At 34.4% G+C, this 24183-nt stretch overlaps 2 pseudogenes; both read right to left on the minus strand.

The window, feature by feature from the left end:
* LOC107644113 overlaps positions 1-16813 on the minus strand; it is a 23332-nt pseudogene extending 6519 nt beyond the window's left edge.
* Positions 14931-24183, minus strand: part of LOC107644112 — a 13882-nt pseudogene continuing 4629 nt past the window's right edge.

A 24183-nucleotide genomic window follows, 5' to 3' on the forward strand; every position in this document is an offset into this window, starting at 1 on the left:
AAGAATATTTCTTAAAATAAATATATATATTGTAATTAATTTTTTTTATTAATATGTTATGTTTTACCTAACAAACAATATCTATGTTGAATATATTATTTTCATCAGAAACTATACATAATTGATTGATAATTTTATGTATAAAAATATTCATGTGCTAACTAAACACCATATTGTTAATTCGCTAAAATTAATTCTCCTATGACTATGTCAATATATAGCATTATCAGATGAAAATTGATTAGATTACATTTATTTCCAACAAGGTAGGTGAGCTTTTAAACCTAATCACGGTCGGAGTTGAGGAAGGTTTAAAAAATGTTAACAATACAAATACTTTTTATTTTTAATACCCAATAATAAATATATAAATTAAAACTAATATTGTTTCATATAAAATAGTAAAACGTATATTATGCTCAAAACATATCCAATCCGTATTAATTGTCATTGTTTATCAGTTACGTTATGACAAATCTGATTATTAAAAAAAATAAAATTAACTTAAATATACACAATATTATTATGTGCCTTTTATTTTTATTTTATCATCATAAAAAATCTTATATATTATAAGAAAACCTCATCTTTTTACCAATGGTTCTTCCATTCGGTAGTTTCTATAAAGAAAAGATGGATGATTTTGTTATTTTTAGTTCTTTGGTGTGTATGAAGGACGCATAATAATATTGTGTTTGGCAAGAATATGTGAAATTTTGAAAACCTTAAGCATAGGTTTGGTCATTGACATATTCGTAGATGAAGTGTTGAGTAGATAAAAAGATAGCTAATAAAAGAATAAATGGTTAAAACTTCCTTAATACTAACCGTCATAGTGCATGATAGGTGTTTTATAATTTTTTTAGATTTGATTGTTTCTTTATTATTATTATATGTTGTTCTGTTTAATTTATGCTAAAAATGTAACACCCTAACTTTTAACACATCATGATCGTACTAAAAGTCCAGGCATTACTTACCTCTAAACTTTTTTATTCTATACTATTTTTATTATTATTAACATTTTATTACGAATATTAACTAGTAGAAATATTATTAATATTATTATAAGTTGGAGAAAAGCAAACAAAGTGGTCTTAAAAGTTTTAGAAAACGCAGACTTAATTAAAGTACTTTATAATTCTTTTGCATAAGACACATAAGAAAAGGCGAGGGAATAATGCGAAGATAAATTATATTGTGAAATGATAAGAAAGAAAAGAAAGAAAGAAAGAACGAAAAGAAAATGAGATAAGTAAAGATATGGTGGTGAGCCCACTGAGATTTGCTTTCCAAAGATACATCGGCCACTCTAGGGGATGGTCGCACCTGTAAAACAGAAGTTGCTTACACAGGTTATCAATACATACATTGGCTAGAGAGAGCCTCACCTGGCTTGTAAGATAAAGGTTGTTTACAGAGGTTATGTTTGCATACACGGCTCAAGAGAGCCACACTTGTAAGATAGAGGTTGCTTACATAGGTTATGACACTGGAAGCCAAACTCAGACAAAGGTTGTTGAGTTAAGTGAAAATATAATTTAATAAATAACCGAGAACAAAAGAATTAAAAGAATAAAAGAAAAATACTAAAGGACCTCTGTCATAGGAGAGCAGACAGCAAATATTAAAAGAATCTAAAGAACTTCTGCTACAGGAGAGCAGAGGGTAGAAATGAAAGAATGTATCAACTAAAGGGATCTCTACCGCAGTAGAGTAGAGAGCAAATATTAAAAAGAAATTGAATGCTGTTTGGGCCTTAGTGCCAAGTATCTAGTGGGGACGGCAATACGTAACGCTCACTTGATACTTATATGGTGAACAATTTCCAGTAGGACAAATAAATTAATTATAACCTAAAACAGAAGTTTATTTAGTTAGTAGAGATTTTAAAAGCATTTGAAACCAAATTTTAGGGGAAATTTTAGTAGAATATTTATCAATGGTTCTGTTGATTCTCTATAAATCCGTTCAAGCATCATTTTCTTTGTCCAATGGGCCACCCAAGGTGCTGGGGGAGCCTCAGGTGCAAATGGGCGAAAGAACATGGTTTCGTGAAAGTATATCAGCATCAACACGAAAACACAGCCATCAACAGACTGTTTCTTTCCCTTTCTTTTGTTTTCAACTCCTTTCATCAAGAAGTTGAGCACATGTTTTGCCCAATCCTATTCTCTAATGTTGTCCACATAAAAGATTGGTGGCTTATGAATTGGGGAGACTATACTTACTGTTGTGGACAATAAGAAGCACTTTTGTATGAAAACAACAAAAGTCCTCTTAAACTTTTTCTGGTTCTCCTCCCCTTCTATGATCATATCCAACACATTCCTTGTCTTCTGGATTCAGTTTGTGTAATCAATCTTATCATCAAAACGATTTCCTACAATATTTTAGTAGCACAAATCAGTCAAAATGGCTCAGTTTAAGTTTCTATAAACCAATGAACTGAAAATAAGCAGTAAGTGAAAAGTGTATTACCTCCGTTTGTTATGCCCAGGACAGCTGCTACTTTCCGAGGAGTTATGTATATTCTTCTCTGGAGAGTTTTCAAGCATCCTTTCTCTTCATCAAAGAGATCAATCAATTCTCTCAACAAGGCATGAAAGACATTCATTTCTGGGACATGTGCCAGGGCACTAAATCCCATTTCTTCCACTATATCTTTTTTTTTCTTGAGTCATATCTCTGTACATTGTTGCCATTACCTTTGTTTGGCATCGGCAATAATGAGTTTTCTACAAGTTTTGAAACAGAATGTGAGGATATATTTATAATAGAAAATAGGTATTATTCGAATGAAAGCGGATACATATATTTAATGTGCTTACATTATAGTGCGACTTGTCCTTCATTGTTGCCATTGTCTTGTTCTGTTTTGCTGTAAGGAAAAAGTTTGGTCAATACTTCACTCAATACAGCAATAAGCACAAGCGTGTATATCTTAATCAAGTCAATTAAAAACCACCGAACAAAGCAAAAGGAAGCCACCAAACCAAGCAAAAGGAAGCCACCGAACCGAATAAAATTCATTTGACCAAATTTAAAAATATCCACAAAATTTATTCCAAAGCCCTAATTATACTACTGTAAAAATTCAATCACAATATTTCAAGAATGACACCGAACCGAACAATGTTCATGTCAAGAATAAATCGTTTTCAACTTTTAATCATCAAGAATAGTATTTCTCCATGCAAAAGAAGTACTGAACAGTGTAACAACCAATTTCAAAGTGCTAGTTACACTGTCTACTGAATTGAAAGAAAACAAGAACAAATTTCATTCCAAACCCTAGTTATACTGTAGAAATGCATGCACAATAGTTTGATTTACTAAACGAAGAAAATAAATTCAGTAAACCTAAAATGCAACTAGGAGAAACGCGACAATGCAAGATTTCAGATAAACAGTAGTTTTTTTCATACCTTTTGTAGTCTGTGATGTTGTTTTCGTTCTTTTTTTATTGTTCCTTTGCCAAATCTTCTCCCGATTCTGCTGGAGTAATGGTTTTCGCAGAAAACGTGACTGAAGTTTAAGTGATTTTGAGAGAGATTTGAAGAGACGGAGCGGTTCCGTATATGTTGTAGAAGAAGGAACATTTTTTCATAATGAAGTGCGAATGAAGAGTCGTTTCGTTTGTATGGGGCGCGTCGAAGTCACGTTTATTTAATGAGATTGGAAGCGCGTTATTTGTTTTTGATTTGGGCCAACTTGATTACACGGTTACATAGATGTGTCGAGAAATGTTTTTTCTCGATTGATAATAGATAGAATAGATTCTATGGGATGATTGGGGCCTTTCGAGAACCTCAAAGAGAGCTCAGCTCAAGAGGACTACATTCAACAGAAGAACGAATGAAAAAGGAATTCCTACAGGGCGTGTATTCTAATACTACTTGTTTTCTCCGATTAATCTTCTCAATCTCAATAGTTTCTTTTATATCTCTTTATATAAGTTGTTTAGAGCAAAGCCTAAAATAGTCCAGCTTCGCTCGCTTGGCTCGGTATCCTCCCGCAGGCCCGTTATAATAAAATTTGAAAACCAATTATATTAATCAGTGAAGACTAAAAATACTATATAGTAAAACTGAAAATTTCGTGTATGTTAATAAATGAATAGAATTGAAATTATTTGTCATTATTTAAGTATTATATATACGTATATAGTTTTCTCCTTACTAAAAATGTCATAGAGTGTAAAATTTACTTAGGTAACAAAAAACTGAATGAACAAGAAAGAATGAGCAGAGAAGAGTTGTAGAAAATATCAGAGAACAAATGAACTATGACTTGAATTGAATTGATCATGAAGAATTGTGTATATCACTTCATTATATTATACAAGAGGCTGCACATCTATATATAGTTACAGGTAGTGCAGCAGGGTTCAATAAAAATCAAGAACTAACTTCCAAGACAGTCTCTTGATTCTGTTTTCTCTTTTGAAGATGCTGTATCCTTAACAACCCCCCTCAAACTCAAGGCTCTCAGGATTGAAGTCTGAGTTTGCTTCAAAAATGATCAAAGCTTGTAAAGTAAGAATATCAGCAACTTGAGAGGTGGAGGAACATGAACTATAAATAACTGCTTTTTGTTGACCTTGTCTCTTACAAATGAAGGTCCACCTCAAAATGCTTACTCTTATTGAAGAGGTTTGTGCATAAATTGGCTCACACGATTTACAGCAAAGGCAATTTCAAGATGTGTTAAGGTTGCATATTGAAGTCGTCCAACTATAGTACTATATAGAGTTGCATCTTCAAACAAATCTGATCCTGCAGTAGTCAATTTAAGTCTAGAGATCATAAGTGTCAGCATTGGTTTGGAATGCAACATGCCAGCTTTATTCAAAAGATCTTTAACATATTTTTGTTAAGATACATGAAGTTCTGAATCAGATAACTTGTGTATTTCCAGTCCAAGAAAATAATGCAATGTGCCTAAATCTTTCAAAGAAAATAATGAACCAAGACTTGAAATTAAAGAATTAACTTTATTTTAAAAAATAAGTCACATAATTTGAGCATATATACGAAATTATAAAATAAAATAAATAAAGTTAATAACTAAAAGAAGAATAAAAACAAAAAATGAAAAAAAAGTGTTTAAAAATTCTATAATTATTAATTTTATAATAGTAATCACTTTTTTATTTAATAAAAAAAAAGAAAAATAAAAATTTTCGGCCCGGCGGACTGGCCCGTCCCGCCCCGCCAAAACCCGTCAATTTGGCGGTGCGGGTTTGGCGGATTCTAAATCATAGCTCGACCCGCCTTTTTTAGTCGGTTTAGCGGATCAGCCTCGACCCGTTTTGCCATCCCTAGCTGCCAGTAATGACTATGTCATCTACATAGGCTAAAAGAAAAATAGTAAAAAAGTTAGTAAATCTGGTAAACAAAGAAGGGTAAACACGAGTAGGGGAAAAACCAAACTTTGAAAGGGTTATTCTCAGCTTGGTGACCCTATTCAACTTACAGACAAGAGATGAATTTGCTGTCTCAAAAACTAGTGGTTGAATCATAAACACATTTTCATTTAAGCCACCATTTAGAAAGACATTATATTTAAGTCACTGGATTGAAGATTTCATCGAAGTCCACACCATGCTGTTGATGACAGCCCTTGGCCAGTAATCCGGCCTTATACTTCAGAATAGAATTATCTGGAGCTCTCTTAATGGCATAGACCCATCAGCAGCCAATGACAGTTGAGTTTGGTGGAGGTTGAGTGATTGTCCAGGTATTGTTTCGAAGAGCAGCTTCATACTCTTTCTTCATTGCTTGAATCCAATGATGACAAGTTAAAGCTTGTTTAGTTGTGCTTGGAACATTTTGAACCAAATCCAATTCAGGAGAGACAGAAAGAAGAGCCTTAGGCTTGTGAATCCTAACTTTAGATCTTGTTACCATAGGATGTTGATTGGTAGTGATAAAATTTGATGCAGAAGATGATGATTCTGGTGGAGGGAGTTGAATCTCAATACCTGAGATTGGAATGAAATTAGCAGAAGTATTATTAGTAGCTGAAGTAGAGAAATTTTGTGAGTTTTGTTCCTGAGAAGGTGTGTGAGTAGTTGTAAGAGGAGAGGAATTGGAAGAGTGAGTTGTTTCTGAAAAAGGAATATAGAGGAGTGAGTTTGCTCTGTCACAAGAAACCTGTTCATAATGCAAGGAAGAATTAGAAGATGGTTTTTAGAATGGAACATTTCACTATAAGGAAAGCATGCTTCATTAAAAACAAAATTTCTAGCAATATATATCTTGCCATTAGCACTTAAGCACTTAAAATATGCATTGCTGAGAAGGAAAATCTAATTTATGCATATTGTAAAGGCATGTATAAGGGAAGCAGGCACATCCAAAAACAAGAAGCATGCTATAATCAAGCTTTTTATGATGCAGTAATTCATAAGGTGATCTCATAGCAGGGACTTTTGTGGGAAGACGATTAATAAGGAATGCTACTGTCAAAAAGGCATCCTCCCAATAGTGTTGGGGTAACTTGGCTGAAGCTAGAAGCCTATATTTCGATGCTTTCGTCCAAGGAGTTGTTGGAGAGTATAGGGACAAGAGAGTCTGTGCATAATGCCATGTTCCTGTAAAAAAGTCTTAAAAGCGTTGGAGAGAAACTTCTTTGCATTGTCAGTTTGCAAAGCTTTAAGAGTAGTTAAACCAGTTTGTTTTTTCAAGGAAAGTCTTGTCTTGAACAATAACTTGGAAAACTTGTTCTTTTTTAGAATGTAACGAATATAGACATGTATAGCGATTGAAGGCATCCACAAAGCTAACATAATATTTAAAACTTGATCTAAAAGTCACAGGGGCTGGTCCCCATACATCAGCAAAGGGCAATGTGTGCATTTTAGGGAGACAGTAGTCATTACAGAAAGAAAATCATTCTTGTATTTTAATAGGTAACTGTATATAACTTTTCAATGGTTAGAATTTAGAAGGAGAATATGTTATAGAAGGAAAAGAAGAAGAAAGACATGTTGGAAATACAATTTCATTAATGAGTCCAAACCCTTCCTCTCAATTCACATCCTTGCATGGACACAAATTTTTACACAAGTTTTACCAATTGATGATGTTGCTGAGAATTCTAGTCAAGACAACATCACTAGTGATAATAATCCAGGGCATGTTTTTGTCATGCTGCTAAAACCAGTTAGGATTAGGCCTTAATCAAGGTAGCAATGCTAAACAGAGACATGATAATTAGGGTCTATTCTATTTGGTAACTTGTATGAGGAGATGAACGAGGCATGCATCAATTCTGTTGGAATGCAGTTCTATGTTCAGTATAAAGATTTTGCATCTTGTTCTCTCTGAAATACAAGTAACACTCATGTAAACTGAAGTAATGAATCAAGTGTTGAACTTACTCAATTTGCATTGCACCAAATCTTAATGGTAAAGAAATGTATCTTTGATTCATATGAGATATTTTCAGTATATCCAAACGGTATTTAAATATTAAATGGTCAACAATTTTAGTTAAAAAAATAAAAATCAACATTTCTCAATTTATCTTTCGGTAAATAAGAAATTAGCCACAAAACATTGCATACACCATACATTTAGTTCTTAAGGATCAAACCTAGGACATTATCTTTAAACAAGTCAAATAACTACCACTTGTGTTAGCCTATTTAGGTATTCTAGTTTCCAATCAATTATTTATTTGATCATATACTGAAAGCAGGATTATAAAAGGAAGAAAGAAAAAAAAAATTGAAACAAAAAAAGGAACTGATAACATCCGAAGCACAAATAGCAAAAAAAAAACTACTGTTATTAACATAGTTTATTAAATCTTACAAACTATAAATGTTAAGGAACAAATTCATTATTCATCAACACTTCCTTCTCCTTTGTGATGAATATGCAAAAGCTCTTTAACAATCATGCGTGCATAGACACTCACTTCGGTCTTTGGAAAAAGTTTCTTGTGGATCAAGTCATCCAAGAATGCCAACCTGGGAATGGAACTCTTCACAGCAATGAAGCTCTGATACTGTATTTGTGTATCAACAACAATTGCAAGATAAACAGTGCCATGAGAACCTGCTTCCAAGACTTTCAGTTTCTTCCATTGTAAGCTATTCATCTTTGATTGATTTTTCTTACTCCTGTATCAACATCAAATGTTACATATAATGATCAAATAATATTATTTATCAATATACAAAATTTTGAATACCTGCATGTCACGGTAAATTTTAGAAGGTTAGATTTAACAGTGTTTGTATAATTTTATGGAGTATTTGAGAATGCTCTAGATGGTTCTAGAAGACTCTAGAAGATCATAGAATATTCTAGAAGAGTATGGATGTATATAGAAGTGAGAAGAGTAGTATGGAACAATCTAGAAGTATTTAGAAAGTAGTGGTAGGATAGATATTTGTAAAGAAGGTTCTAGATGATTAATCTGGACCGTTGATTAGATTTAATCCTAACCATCCATTGAGGAGGTGGATGGCTATAAATAGGAGGTGAGAGTTAGTGTGAGTCATGTGTGAATCATTTGTAACAAACACTTGAGCAATAAAGTGTTCTTTCCACCAAGCTTCCTTTCTCTTATGTTCTCTTGTGTTCTTAGCTTTCTTGCTAAGTATTGAGGGTTAGGCTGACTTGGTCTTAGCTCAAGAGGTTGAGTAAGTCTGAGTGCCAGCACGGTAGCGTTGGAGTGTGTCCAAGACCGTGACAAATTTGGCATCAGAGCAAGGTTCGAGAGGGAGCACAAGTCGCTTGTGGGTATGGCTTCTAGTATCACCATGGAGCATGTTGAGTCTCAAAGGGGAAGGAATGCTATTCCCTCTCAATGGGGAGGCAAGAAGGTTCATTCTTCAAGTGAGCCTAGAGGTAAGGACTCTAACTTCTTAGAAGAGAGAGTTTCTGTGTTGGAGAATGTTCTATCCTCTATGGATGAGCGTTTCCAAAGGATAGAACATGATAAGGAGACCCTCGAGACTCACGTGTTAGGAGAACTAGATGCTTTCAAAGAAAGCATGCTCCAAATCGAAGAGAAGCTTGAGAATTTCTTAAAGCTATTTAAGGAAGTTCGAGTCTGATTCGAGGAGGCAAAATCTCGACCAACCATTATAAGGGAGACAACAAAGATTGATCTCCACAAGCCAAAAGAGTTCAAGGGCGTAAGGGACGCTCGCGAGGTGGAGAACTTTCTATGGCAAATGAAGAGGTACTTCGAAGGCCAAGGGGTGGTCAAAGAAGCAATAAAGGTACGCACTGCAGCTCTCTACCTTTCTGATAATGCTACTTTGTGGTGGAGGAGAAAGTGCGTAGATATGGAAAAGGGTACTTGCAATATAGCCACATGGGGAGATTTCAAAAGGGAGTTGAAAAGACAATTCTTCCCTGAGAATGTGGTCTATGAAGCAAGGAAGAAGTTGAGGGAGTTGAAGCACAAGAGTACGATTAGCGACTACGTAAAGGAGTTCACTACTCTCATGCTTCAAATCCCAACTTAGCATCAGAGGATGCATTGTTCTTCTTCATTGATGGACTCCAACCTTGGGCAAAGCAAGAACTACAAAAAAGGAATGTTAAGGATATCGATGAGGCCATCGTGGTGGCCGAATCACTCATTGAGTATCATAGGGGAGACTCTAAACCCAAGTCTTCATCCAAACCTAGTTCTACTAAAGGTGGGGGAGACAAGGGGAAAAGTTTCTCAACCAAGAAGGAAGGAAAATACTCTTCAAAGAAAGAGTACGAGGAAAAGAAGAAGGCTTTCATGCCCAAAGGAGGATGCTTCGTGTGCAAGGGACCACACCAAATGAAGGACTGTCCCAAGCTAGGGACTCTGGCATCTATCGCCGAGGAACGAGAGGCCCAAACTCAAGTAAATGAGTGTGTTGGATCTATCCAACTCATGAATGCTGTGAAGGGCAAAGAGGCAAGCACCGCAGAAAAGAAAGGCTTGATGTATGTCAAGGCCTTTATCAATGAAAAACCCGTCATGGCTATGATCGACACTGGTGCTACACACAACTTCATCACGCCTGATGAAGCAAAGAGGCTTGGGTTGAAGATCACCGAAAAGAATAGCTGGTTCAAACCCGTGAATACCAAGGGTGAACCCCTTAAGGGAGTAGCAAAAGGGGTTGAGATTACTCTTGGTTCTTGGAAGGGCCTTGTGAATTTCTTAGTAGCACCCATGGACAATTTTAAAATAGTCATCGGGCTCGATTTGCAAAGGAAGGCAAATATAATACCTATGCCATACTACAACATAGTATGTGTCATGGAGAAAGGGTCTCCATGCATGGTCCCAACAATCTCAAAAGTTGGAGGAATCCCGATACTCTCGACCATGCAACTCAAGAAAGGTTTCAAGAAGGGGAAGATGATGTCTTTGGCTCTACTACAAGAGGAGTCAACGTCCGAAGGAGAAGTTGTTCCCCCTAAAATTAAGGAAGTCCTTGAAGAAAATAAGGATATGATGCCTCCCGAATTGCCAAAGCCGCTACCACCTAGAAGGAAGCTGGACAACAACATTAAATGGGAGTTAGGAGTGAAACCGCCTGTCTCAGCACCATACAGGATGGCGGCCATTTCTATGGTTGAAGGAGATATTGTGCATGCCATCAGGGAAGGGTTGCATCACGAGCTATTAGCCAAGAAGTTGGTGGAGTTGGCTAGAGAAGGTAAGACCAAAATATTTTGGTTAAAAAACGACCTTTTCTACACTAAAGGGAGAAGACTATACGTCCCTAAATGGAAAAATCTAAAAAGAAAATTAGTGAGAGAATGCCACGACACCAAGTGGGCTGGTCACCAAGGTCAGCGAAGGACCTTGACACTCATTGAATCTTCTTATTATTGGCCTCAAATGAGAGATGAAGTGGAGAGCTATGTGAAGATTTGTCTTGTGTGCCAACAAGATAAAATTAAAAACAAGACACCAAGCGGGTTGTTGGAACCTCTGCCTCCATCAGAGCGACCGTGGAAAAGTGTCTCTCTAGATTTCATCTCTGCCTTACCGAAGTCCGAGGAGTTTGGATCTATTCTTGTTGTAGTGGATCGATTTTCGAAGTATGCTACCTTTATACCTGCCCCTACTGACTGCACTGCAGAGGAAGCAGCACGACTATTCTTCAAGAATGTGGTGAAGTACTGGGGATTGCCTAAGAGTATCATTAGTGATCGAGATCCACGCTTCACAGGACGACTATGGACAGAACTGTTCAAACTCCTTGGGTCAGATCTTCATTTCTCAACAAGCCTCCATCCTCAAACCGATGGGCAGATTGAGAGAGTGAATGCCTTACTTGAGTGTTACTTGAGGCATTTTGTAAGCGCTAATCAGAAGGATTGGACAAAACTCCTAGACATTGCTCAGTTCTCATACAATCTGCAAAGTAGTGAGTCTACATGGAAGAGCCCATTCGAAATTGTGACTGGACAACAGCCGCTTACACCTCACTCTCTTTCTTCCTCTTACTCAGGGAAGAGCCCTGGAGCTTATCATATGATTAAGTCATGGGAAGAACAAGCAGATATTACTCGTTCTTACCTCGACAAAGCTGCAAAGAGGATGAAGAAATGGGCAGATAAGAAGAGGAGGCATGCAAGCTATCAAGTGCGAGATAAGGTAATGATTAAACTTCTTCCACAACAATTCAAAGCCTTTCACAAGGTTCATAAGGGTTTAATCCGCAAATACGAATGGCCATTTGAGATCATTGGACATGTTGGGGAGGTTGCTTACAAAGTGCAACTCCCTCCCTCTATGAAGATCCACCCGGTCTTCCATGTGAGTATGCTTAAACCATATCATGAAGACCAAGATGAACCGAGTAGAGGTAACTCAAGTCGTGCTCCGCTTGTGGTGATTAGATCCTTTGATAAAGAAATCGAAGAGATCTTAGCTAATCGCATCATGCGACAAAGAGGTGTACCACCAAGTATCCAATACTTGATCAAGTGGAAAGGGCTCCCGATAACTGAAGCTAGTTGGGAAGCTCATGAAGATATGTGACAATTCCAAGAACACCTAGAGCGCTATCATGAACAGAACGCAACAAGGACGTTTGCGCATTAGGTGGGGGAGAATGTCACGGTAAATTTTAGAAGGTTAGATTTAACATTGTTTGTATAATTTTATGGAGTGTTTGAGAATGCTCTAGATGGTTCTAGAAGACTCTAAAAGATCATAGAATATTCTAGAAGAGTGTGGATGTATATAGAAATGAGAAGAGAAGTATGGAATAATCTAGAAGTATTTAGAAAGTAGTGGTAGGATAGATATTTGTAAAGAAGGTTCTAGATGATTAATCTAGACCGTTGATTAGATTTAATTCTAACCATCCATTGAGGAGGTGGATGGCTATAAATAGGAGGTGAGAGTTAGTGTGAGTCATGTGTGAATCATTTGTAACAAACACTTGAGCAATAAAGTGTTCTTTCCACCAATCTTCCTTTCTCTTGTGTTCTCTTGTGTTCTTAGCTTTCTTGCTAAGTATTGAGGGTTAGGCTGACTTGGTCTTAGCTCAAGAGGTTGAGTAAGTCCGAGTGCCAGCACGGTAGCGTTGGAGTGTATCTAAGGCCGTGACATGCAGGCTAATTCTTTGGGCTCTTACCTTAGCTTGTACTATTTATATTAATTAGTTGTATCACTGAAAATTATATAAAATTTATCTTTTGTGTTTTTAATATTGTTTATGATCTTATAAATATCTATAAAACGAAGTTTAAATAAAGCTTTGCTATATATTAGGATAATATATAGGAAGATAAAATCGTAATGATATTTTGATATTTTATTGATATTAAAACATAAATTAATTTTTTAATTATTTTTAATGTCTTATTTTAATTATATAAAGTATTTAAAATATTTTTTGTTTTAGTTAATATTTAATAATAATATATACTATTTCTAAATTTATTTCAAGCATACATGTTAAGAATAAAGTTGGACACGTCAACACATGATGATATTTAAGTGTGTCCAAACGTGTCCAAAATTTTTTTTTATTATATTAAAATACAGTTGGACACGGCAGACACGCGAACACTGTAACTCAGCAAAATGTATGTGCTTCATAAGATTTCATTAACAGAAAGATAATATTTGGTTTGCATAATAAAAAATTTAAAGACTGTAGAAATAATTTAAACTAGAGAACAAATTTTAATTTTCAAACCCAAATAAAAAAAAAAGTGAAATATATATCTTCATCCCTACTTTCTTGGGGTTTATAAGATTTTGTTAGTTAAAAAGGGTTATGAAATAGAGATAATTTAATATCATAATCTTTGCTTTTGTTTCATAGTATTTATGTGTCTAGTTTGATTATCCAAAAATTTTAATAGATATAATTTAAATTAACGATTTAATTTAACTTAACAAAAATAAATGTACTCATTTTATTATATTAATACGATTAATTGCGATTAGTATTTTAATTTTCAAAACCAAATAAACATAATCAGAAGAGGTGGTTTCTAATTTTTCTTCAGTTTGGTATAATTTCTCTTTTACCTCTCTGAAATTCAGTTTTACCATTTTTGTTGAAAAAGAAGTAAGTTATAATAACTTGATTTGGGAAATAATTATTTAGATGTACTTAATGACAAAATGGTGTTTCTCCCTTTACCAGGTATTGATGTGTTTATGCGGAAGCAAATAGCAGCTTAAGTTTGGTTCATTAACTGTTCTCCATAGCTGAAATGTTGAAAATGCAAGTCAATGCTTGGTAGTTGGTAGCTAGTCACAATGTCATTCAAGTTAATTGCATCAGGAATCTTTTTAGCCACAGAAAATCTATCATGCTTGTGAATTCTGCTGGATTGTCAAGCTTACTAGCTCTGCTTTGAAAATTGTATTGAGTTGTTAAACTTCACATCTAGTTTAACAATTGATACCTTACTGCTCGAACATTTCATTAACGAATGGTACTTTAATAAATTCTTTGTTTGTTGATTAAAACATGCAACTAGTTGACACTCATTAGATAAAATAAATTTTTTATTTCTAGTTTATAATTTTAGGTCGCCATGTGCTTACTATGGTTTAGCTAATATGAAACTAGCTATTTTCTTTGCAAGCCTAATTTCGATATTCCATTTGAATTTCAGCAATACATGAAGGAAGTCTGAACTCTGAAGAGATTGAGAACTGCTAAGGTGAAGCATTAAAATGTGCATTGGAATGATGAGCATGTAAGTACTTGTGTCATTTGACATTCTGCTATGATAGAAAAGTCGGTTGTCTAGGTATTTTAAATTCTGATTTTGAAGATAAAAAGCATTCCAACAATGTTAAAGTGCTACTTCTCCATTTATTACTATGGTCATATCCTTGTGTATTTATTATGCAAATTCTGGTCATTTCTATGTTTAAGGTACAAGTTAATTCAGTTTGGAGCTCTCTACATTCCCTTTGGCAGGTTTAGTTTATTCCCACCATTCTTAGAGTGAATGATCATTTTACAATGTTAAGTATCTTGCCTATGAAAATTATATTGTGGTGCATTCTATATAACTAGTAGCTTAATATTTCCAAATTCCAAATGTGCATACAAGGAGGAGAAAAGCTTCATTTCTAGCCTGGTTGAATATATCATCTAACTTTCTTTCATTTCATCTGCTTTTCTACCTCTCCTTTTTCAATTCACAAATGAGGTATAATTATGGATAAAAATGTCGATTGAAAAATTATGCTTTCTAACTTCTAATACTTTGGTGCATTTGTATGTGCTTCTATAACAGAAAAAATATCAAGAAAGAAAAAAATTAAAATAAACACAATTTTTTTTTATGCAACTATCTTTCTAAATAGTTTGTTCTGTCATTGCTTTTGGTTTTAACTTCTTGGCTAGAACCCTTTTGAGAAATTTGCCACAAAACATTAGCATACGCCATACATTTAGTTTTAAGGATCAAACCTAGAACATTATCTTTAAACAAATCAAATAATTACCACTTGTGTTAGCCTATTTAGGTATTCATCATCACAAAAGGATTAATATAACATGCCAAACATAATGAATTTTTAAACGGCAAAAAGCTCCTGGTTTCCCAAATTTTTTGTTGATAATAGCAAATGCCTCCATTTGTGTATGTTTGTATATCTTCAGAAGAATATAAAGCACAACGAACATAAAAAATATGCAGCAAAATATAGAACAAGAACATGAAAGAATGAATAATTCAGAAGGCAGAGGGTATGACACAGTATTTGAGCTTAGAAATGAGGATTATGACAGCTTACTGTTCCTGCAGTTGATCTGGAAGAAAGGAATTTACTGTGCTTCATTCTTGATAAGCCAAAATCACATACCTATTCGAAAGAAAAAAGAAAGGGTGAAAAAAAACAATTAAACCATATCTACAGGTAGCTATCAGCATGCTATCAAGAAAATTCAATCATGACAATTAGTTGACACCTTCACAACCCAATTTTTATCAACAAGAAAATTTAGTTAGTGACTTCAAATCATGGTGTACAATCACTGGAGTGCAGTTGTGCAAATGGTTTATTCCTCGGGCCTGTAGATTCAAGAGATATATGTCACATCAACTGAGTTTCACTGATTATGGCAATAATTTGCTTAATGAAACTACAACGCAATAAAAGAAAACAGAATCTTACAGTATCGTGGGCCATCTCAACAGTATCTTCCTCTGCATAGCAAATATAAAGTTCAGACTTCAGAGTCATTAAAAGTAATCCTTCCAGAACAACATTAATCAAAATAATAAATAAATGCAAAGAAATTCACCAAATAAAATCAAATTCAGTTTCAAAGAGTTCTGTATTGTTCCACTTTTAACACCTCCGTCACAACAACACATAATGAAACTCCAAGCCAGTAAGAGTTTTTTTAAAATGCTAATAATCAGAGAGTCAGAGACAATGGAATAATGTCTACACAGAATATTAGACAAGAAATAATGAGGTAATTTATCTAAGAATTAAGAGAAAAACATCCTCTGGAAAAGTACTTCAAAATGTACATATTTTTAGCAGGAGCGATTTCCAAGCATTACAACTGAGTAGCAATAATTAAGTAAATGGCCAAAAATTTTGAGACAACTGAACCATATTAACCTTAACTCGATGTTGCTCAGGATGATGAAAAGAGGGGACATGCATTTTAGAAGGTGGGTTTAATTTTAAGATGGAAATAGAAAACCATATAGCTTAAGAATAAATCCTTAATAGGTACTTAAATTTCCTTTTACGACAATTCCTGGAGGATCCAATCCAATAAACAATAGTTCATGGTTGCTTATATGATAAAACAGTCATAGGAATTAGTTTGATTTATATACGGTACCTAGAAAGATAAGGAAAAATAAGTTGCACGGCAAAATAGCAGAGAACAAACAACAACACAAAATGTTCAATCTTTTTAGTTTTGCTTAGATTGTAGCATGATATATATATGATCTCATAGAATAACAGAAAAGGACACTCTATTGCTATAAAGAGATCTTAAACACTAAATCTGTAAGTTATAACTAGGAATATCATCTAAAGAATCAATAAAGTAGTGGAATTAAAAAGGATGATAGCAATTGCAAATCGAAAGTGCAAAATTAATTAATGTTATGGCATTGCCAAAGTCCTCTGACCCAACGGACACAGAATTTACAAAACTATGATACATATTCAGCAACAATGAGATGTAATTTCAATTTGAGTTGACGTATCTTACCTTCTTTTATCAATTCAATAAGCCTCTAGCAACCATTTCCCGAAGAAGTTTCTCCGCCATGTCATTCTCATCTTTTTCAAACAAAGCACGGATAACAGTTTCAAAAGTCACAGCATCTGGTAAGCAACCATTGCCTTCCATTTCCGACAGCAGGGCCAATGCTTCTTCAAACAAACAAAGAACAAAGGGATATGTTATTCTTCTAAAAGTATAGTATCTATCGATAATTTTAGGACGAGAAAGTATAGAAAGTTAATGAATTTAATGTACAATGTGTATAATATGGATAAAATTGAAATTAAAATCAAATAAAAAATAAATAAGGATTTGCAACAGTTACGTAAATCCTAAAAACAACTTCCTTCTCCCCTATCTGATGTGAGTCATGGTAGCTAGAATCTCGATTTAACTCTTAAAATCTTCCGATATTACGATTTTAAATGAGTTTATCGATTTTACGAAATTTGTACTAAGTCTGACGATTTTACGATTTAAATCTTGTTAAGATTTTACGTTTTACGTTTTTTATTTACTTTTTCGATTTCACGTAAAATCTCAATTTTTTCTACCTTGGATGTGACTGTCTTCTCGTCCAGTCTTTTCCTCTCTCACCAGTACTGCGTCGCCACAGACAGCAGTCCCTGTCGCCTATACCTCACGCCAACGTGCGCACCACGAATGCCTAGCAACACTATCGCGCAATTTGCGTCGTTTCTGTAGTCCTGCATCGCGCTAGTCGTGCAGTCCTTCCCCGCGCCGGCAATTTCTCTCTCTCAACGTCGTCATTTGCGACGTATAGGGGACACACGAGTGTGTTGTTTTCATACATCCAACACGCTTCGTAAAATTGTAAATGAAGACACTCCCTTTGCACACGTTGCATCCATCGCGCAGTCCAAGACCGCCATGGCCGCAGCCTTCAACGATGTTGCCTCCCCTATATAGGTATAGGTCCAAGATCAACGTAGGATAGCACAACAATAATTATGCAAGCAATTAATTTAGTATGCTCCCGTTTTTGTACATGCAAACGTAGTTAATCTCAAAAATTAGATGATTATTTTGTTTGATTCAATTTTTGTTTGATTTAATTTAAGTATATACAATTACAAATGGTTGTTTGATTTCTTTTTTTTTTTTTTGTATAATCTCAAAAATTGGATGGTTATTTTGTTTGATTCAATTTTTGTTTGATTTAATTTAAGTATATACAATTACAAATGGTTGTTTGATTTCTTTTTTTTTTTTCTTGTATTGGACCAAATTTAAAATTTATTATACACATTGTCAAAATTTTTTATTGTCTTCCTAACAGAATTCAGCATCACACTTGCCATCATTTTGTTGATACACCTAATATACATCTGTTTGTAAAATTTTGTCCAATTCTACTATATATGTTTTCGAGTAAAGTGGAAGACCAAAAATATTTAATATTATGCTAGGAAAGAATATACTGAAAAATTTATACTTAGACAATATTCATGCTCTAACAATTAATTAGAGTTAATTTTTGTTTATGCTTCTTGATAATTATTTATTTATATTTAAAAATTTATCAAACAATATTGACAAATCAACTTATTATTAAAAAAAATTCAATAAAATAAATAAAAAATTATCACCGAGTAAAATATTACACCCATAGCTATTAGTTATTATGATTAAAATTAGGGACGCTAAATAATAATTTGTCACTAAGAAACAATGACTCTCTTTAGGTTTGTTAATTTCAATTATTTTTTTAATGTAAATTCATTGAACAATATGATGTATTTCTAAACATTAATAGATAGTATTTGAAGTTTTGGACATATCATAAAAAATTTGCAGAAGACCAAATCTGAGTCTGATAAATAATCCATGTAAAGCGACTAAAATTATTAACAATAGTTAAAAAGTATTTATTATATCTATTAGCCACTATATATTACTAATTTTACAATCAAAATATGCCACATGTCATTCTTATTATAATTGAAATCAAAATTTTTCTTCCAAAATTAAAGAGTTCTCTCCTCCTTCTTCTCTCTCTTTCTCTATCTCTCTCATTCCTTCAACCACTCTATTTCTCTTATTTGTATACCCACTCTATCTCTTTTATATATGATTATCAATAACTAATTATAAATTTAACAACAAAAATATATAATATTATATTCTCTAATTGTAATTAAAATTGAAATATTGAAATTAAAATATAACTATATTATATTACTAATTTAACAACCAAAATATCACATGATACTCTCTCATTAAAATTAGCTAATAGGAACTTTTTCTTATATGATCTTTTTATAAAAATAATTTGATTCAACAAATATTTTTTTTTTGTCTTAATCTATAAATCTATAAATTAAGATAAAGTCGACGTAGTTTCAAATGATTTGTATTCCCGTAATAACAGTACAGAAAAAAAATACTAGTTAATGATTAATTTTGAAATTCATATCTTTTTAACATCAACAATGTGTTCATAGTTCTTGGTAACTCCAATGGTCTTGCCTTGGTTATTGATACATATTCTATTCATAATCACAATGCACAACCAAATCTCCTACCAGGTCTCTGGTTCTCGACACTTGAGAACCACCGATCTGCTTCTGCAATGCCTTCAACACCGCCATTATTTCAGCAAATTCAGATCTCTGCAGTAATTAAAGACTATCATCCAGTCACAACCCCTCCCAATAAATAGTACATGAACAACCTAATTTCATTATGATGCTAAGATTGATTCCTCAAAGTTTATAGCAGCATCAACCATATTCTATCTTGTTTGAGATCAATTCATTTTATGTTTATTAGTCTAATCTGAAGAGTGATTTTTGTGAAAGTAGCTATTTTTCACTTTCATCTAAAACTGAATTTGAAGCTTATAATCGAATGGTGGGTTCAACTAGAAACCAAATAAGCTGACAAAATATTAAATCAAGTGTCTCGCAATTATGTATAAAGGAAAATTCATACTAGAGATCTTTAATATTGTCTGTGCCATGCTTCAACTTAACATGCTTGAGTGCACCTAGCAATCAGTAAGTATGGAACAAAGATGATATCCATGATAAGAATCCAAATACTCAACCACCAATACAAGGTCAATATCAGTTTTATAGAATAAGTTAATCAGCACTTAACACAGAGGCTATATAATGTTCAACATTTGATCCCAAAAGAAATTGTATTAGCATTCAAAAATATTCTTCAAGAACAAATGCAATTTCAATCTGTACAACATTGTTTCACTTTTAATTCTTTATTCTAACCCCACTCATCACAATGCAGAGAAGATTTAGAAAATACCAAAGAAATAGGTGTAGAAATAGTTGTACTTGGCATTAGAATCACCAAATCTTTCATGACAGGTGTAGCTGATAACAGACAACAAAACTACAAACCATGTTTTAATAATAAGGATTTGTAACAGTTACGTAAATCCTAAAAACGACCTCCTTCTCCCCCATCTGATGTCACTATCTTCTCGTCCAGTCTTTTCCTCTCTCACCATTACTGCGCCGCCACAGACAGCAACCCCCGTCGCCTATAGCTCATGTCAACGTGCGCACCACGAACGCCTAGCAACACTATCGCGCAATTTGCGTCGTTTCCATAGTCCTGCATCGCGCTAGTCGTGCAGTCCTTCCCCGCGCCGGCAGTTTCTCTCTCTCTCAACGTCGTCATTTGCGACGTATAGGGACACACGAGTGTGTTGTTTTCATACATCCATCACGCTTCGTAAAATTGTAAATGGAGACACTCCCTTTGCACACGTTGCATCCGTCGCGCAGCCCAAGACCGCCATGGCCGCAGCCTTCAACGATGTTGCCTCCCCTATATAGGTATAGGTCCAAGATCAACCTAGGATAGCACAACAATAATTATGCAAGCAATTAATTTAGTATGCTCCCGTTTTTGTACATGCAAACGTAGCTAATCTCAAAAATTGGATGGTTATTTTGTTTGATTCAATTTTTGTTTGATTCAGTTTAAGTATATACAATTACAAATGGTTGTTTGATTTCTTTTTTTTTTTTCTTGTATTGGACCAAATTTAAAATTTATTATACACATTGTCAAAATTTTTTATTGTCTTCCTAACAAAATTCAGCATCACACTTGCCATCATTTTGTTGGTACACCTAATATACATCTGTTTGTAAAATTTTGTCCAATTCTACTATATATTTTTTGAGTAAAGTGGAAGACCAAAAATATTTAATATTATGCTAGGAAAGAATATACTGAAAAATTTATACTTAGACAATATTCATGCTCTAACAATTAATTAGAGTTAATTTTTGTTTATGCTTCTTGATAATTATTTATTTATATTTAAAAATTTATCAAACAATATTGACAAATCAACTTATCATTAAAAAAAATTGAATGAAATAAATAAAAAATTATCACCGAATAAAATATTGCACCCCATAGCTATTAGTTATTATTATTAAAATTAGGGACGCTAAATAATAATTTGTCACTAAGAAACAATGACTCTCTTTAAGTTTGTTAATTTCAATTCATTTTTTTAATGTAAATTCATTGAACAATATGATGTATTTCTAAACATTAATAGATAGTATTTGAAGTTTTGGACATATCATAAAAAATTTGCAGAAGACCAAATCTGAGTCCTGATAAATAAACTACCCAAAGAAATTTTAATATACATTATTTCAAAAATAAAATCAAAACAAGCAGACAAAAAATATAGTAAGAACAATCAATAAAAACACTCACAAAAAGGGTCTCGAGGCCCATCCGTTGAAAAAAATCACTAATTATTCTATCATTGTCATTATCTATATATTTTATTATATAAAAATTAAATTTCTGTACTTAATGATAAAACTGACGTGACATATTTTTATATTGAGCCAAATTTAAATCATGTGAATTAAGAACTAAACTAAAATAAAATTATTTTTTACTTATTCAAATTGAATGTAATAAATAGGGGTAAGTATGGTTTTGATCCCTAAAGTTGAGCGCCAGAATCGAAACCGTCATTCATCTAATTTTCGATTTAGAATCGTCCTTAACGTTTTTTTTCGTATTAAAATCGTCCTTTTAACTTTTTTTGGACAAAAATGCCCTTCACTACTATGAGTACCTTTATTTTCATCACCACCACCACTTTTGCCTCCACCACTACCATCGTTACCTCCACTACCAAGAAAGACAACATTTCAACAAATCAAACAATCAGAAATTCAACTCAACAACAAAATCAACACACAACAACAATAAAATCAAAAAACAAATCAAAATCAGAAACTGAAGCAGTCACAGAAATAGAAGCAGAGACAATAACCAAGGTTCTGAAAACCGGACCGGATCGGCCGGTCCGACCGATTTAACCGCAAACCGGTGACTTAAACGGTTTGGTTCGACATAAAAAACTGCTAGAATCAAAATCGTTCTCAAACCGCTGAACCGGCCGAGAACCGGTCGGTCGGACCGAACCGGGACCCGGCCGGTTTTGAAAAACGGCGTCGTTTTCCGTTCTATTATAAAATGAAACGCCCAGGTCTCCATAGCCTCAACCCCTCGAGCCATTCTTCAATCTTTCTCCCCAAAACACAACCCTAGATTACATGTCCTCCACCGCCACAGGGCTCAGCGTCGCCGTTCGTTGCTCTCAAGCACCACCGTGTTTTCGTCCGATCGTCCGCGCTTCTCCCTCATTCGGAAATTAGTGCATCTTCCTCGAGCTCGCCGTCATTCGCTGCCTCGCTGGTCTTCGTCTGCTCAAACCCTAACCTCGATCACTCTCCTCTTCAAGCTGTGTCACCTCCGCCGTCGAATCTGGTCCAACCGTCGTCCCTACTGTTTCAGCGTCGTCGCAGCTCGTCTCTGCCGTCGCGTCGCATTTGCTCCACATTCCTCTGCCGTCGTTGCATCGTGCTGCGAAGGGAAAAGAAGGGGTGGAGGTCGCGGGAGGAGGCGCGCGAAGGGTGAAGCCTTTGTTGCTTCCGCCGTGTTTGAGCTCGAAGACAGCCGCCAGTGCTGCTACCTCTGTTGCTGCCTCTGTCGTGCCTTGCCATCATGTTACCACTGATTTCATTTGCGTCTGTTGCTTCAAAATCATGCTAAATTTATGGGTATCCGTCCTTTTTGAATATGTTTATAAATAATAAGATTAGACATTGATTTTTCTAAATTCTAACTATGGTTTTGTTCAAATTTACTGATGGCTTTGTTTGTAGTTGCTGGTTTTGCTGGGTGAAGGTTTAGTGTTTTGGAATGTTTTATAATATGCTAATGTTTGTAATTGATGGCTTTGTTTGTAATTGCTGGGTGAAAGTTTAGTGTTTTGTGATTATTGGTTAATGTTTTGGTTTGGTGTTCTCTCTTTTCCAGATTTCCCTTCTCCTGTGTTTCTGTATGTTGCTGAATCGGTAATCAATAAATTTGCCTTTTTGCTGTAAATCGGGACTTTACTAGGATTTGTTAAATTTGTTGCTTGTTGCTGAATTTGTTGCTTCCCAGTCACAGCATCAGAAGAGAAGCTGGTGAATAAAGTTTTAAACTGTGAAATCATGTGTTGTTGCCTGAATTTTAGGAGAAAGAGCAATGTAATGTATTCTTATTTATGATTCCATAAGACCAAGGTTAAATTAACAATTCAGGTGGAGTTGAGTTTTGTTTATGAGTAATTAAATGCACGAAACATGTGCTCCTTGGAGAATCAGATTAATTGCTTCCAGTAAACAAGTCTCAGTAATTAAAATCTAAATTCACTTTATCTACTATGAGTTAAAATTTCAGATTCAGAAAATTAAAGAAAAATATGAGGTCTAACATTTCAAGCAGAAGCAGAGAGAAAGGTTGAGTGAGAATAACAGAAAGAGAAGCTTTGAGAGCTTGAGAGGGAGACAAGAGGTTGTCTTCCCTGGAAAGGAAGCAAACAATATCAACCATGCACACTTTGCCAACACATCTACAGCACTCTCCTCCTTCTACTTTTCCTTCTTCTTCCTTCTTGCTGCAATGATCGCAGGTCCAGACACTGATGTTGTCTTCGGAATTGTTGAGAGCAGCCAAGGCGTGTGCGATGTTGGAGGAAGCAGAGAGGGACTTCAACGGTGGTTTCCTAAGGCAGAGGTCGTTCCCAAGCCAGAGGTCAGATACCTCGCGTTCCTACAGAAAGCTCACAAAGTTTTGTCATTTATAAAAAAAAAATTTATTAAAAAGGACGATTTTAATACGAAAAAAACGTTAAGGATGATTCTAAATCGAAAATTAGATGAGAGACGGTTTCGATTCTGGCTGAAAACCTTTGGGACCAAAACCATTCTTAACTCTAATAAATACAAATTAAATTCATTAGATAATCATAGTCTTCTGATCTACTATATATAGATGGCTACACAAAATTATAAGAATCATGAATTTTATCGCTCTTGCTATTTCAACTCTTCTTTTCTTCTTTTTTTTTTCTTTATGTATAAATATACTCAAAATGAGAAGACACAGATGAGTGT

Source organism: Arachis ipaensis, chromosome B05 (assembly GCF_000816755.2).
Source record: "Arachis ipaensis cultivar K30076 chromosome B05, Araip1.1, whole genome shotgun sequence".
In the NCBI taxonomy this organism is placed as follows: Eukaryota; Viridiplantae; Streptophyta; class Magnoliopsida; order Fabales; family Fabaceae; genus Arachis; species Arachis ipaensis.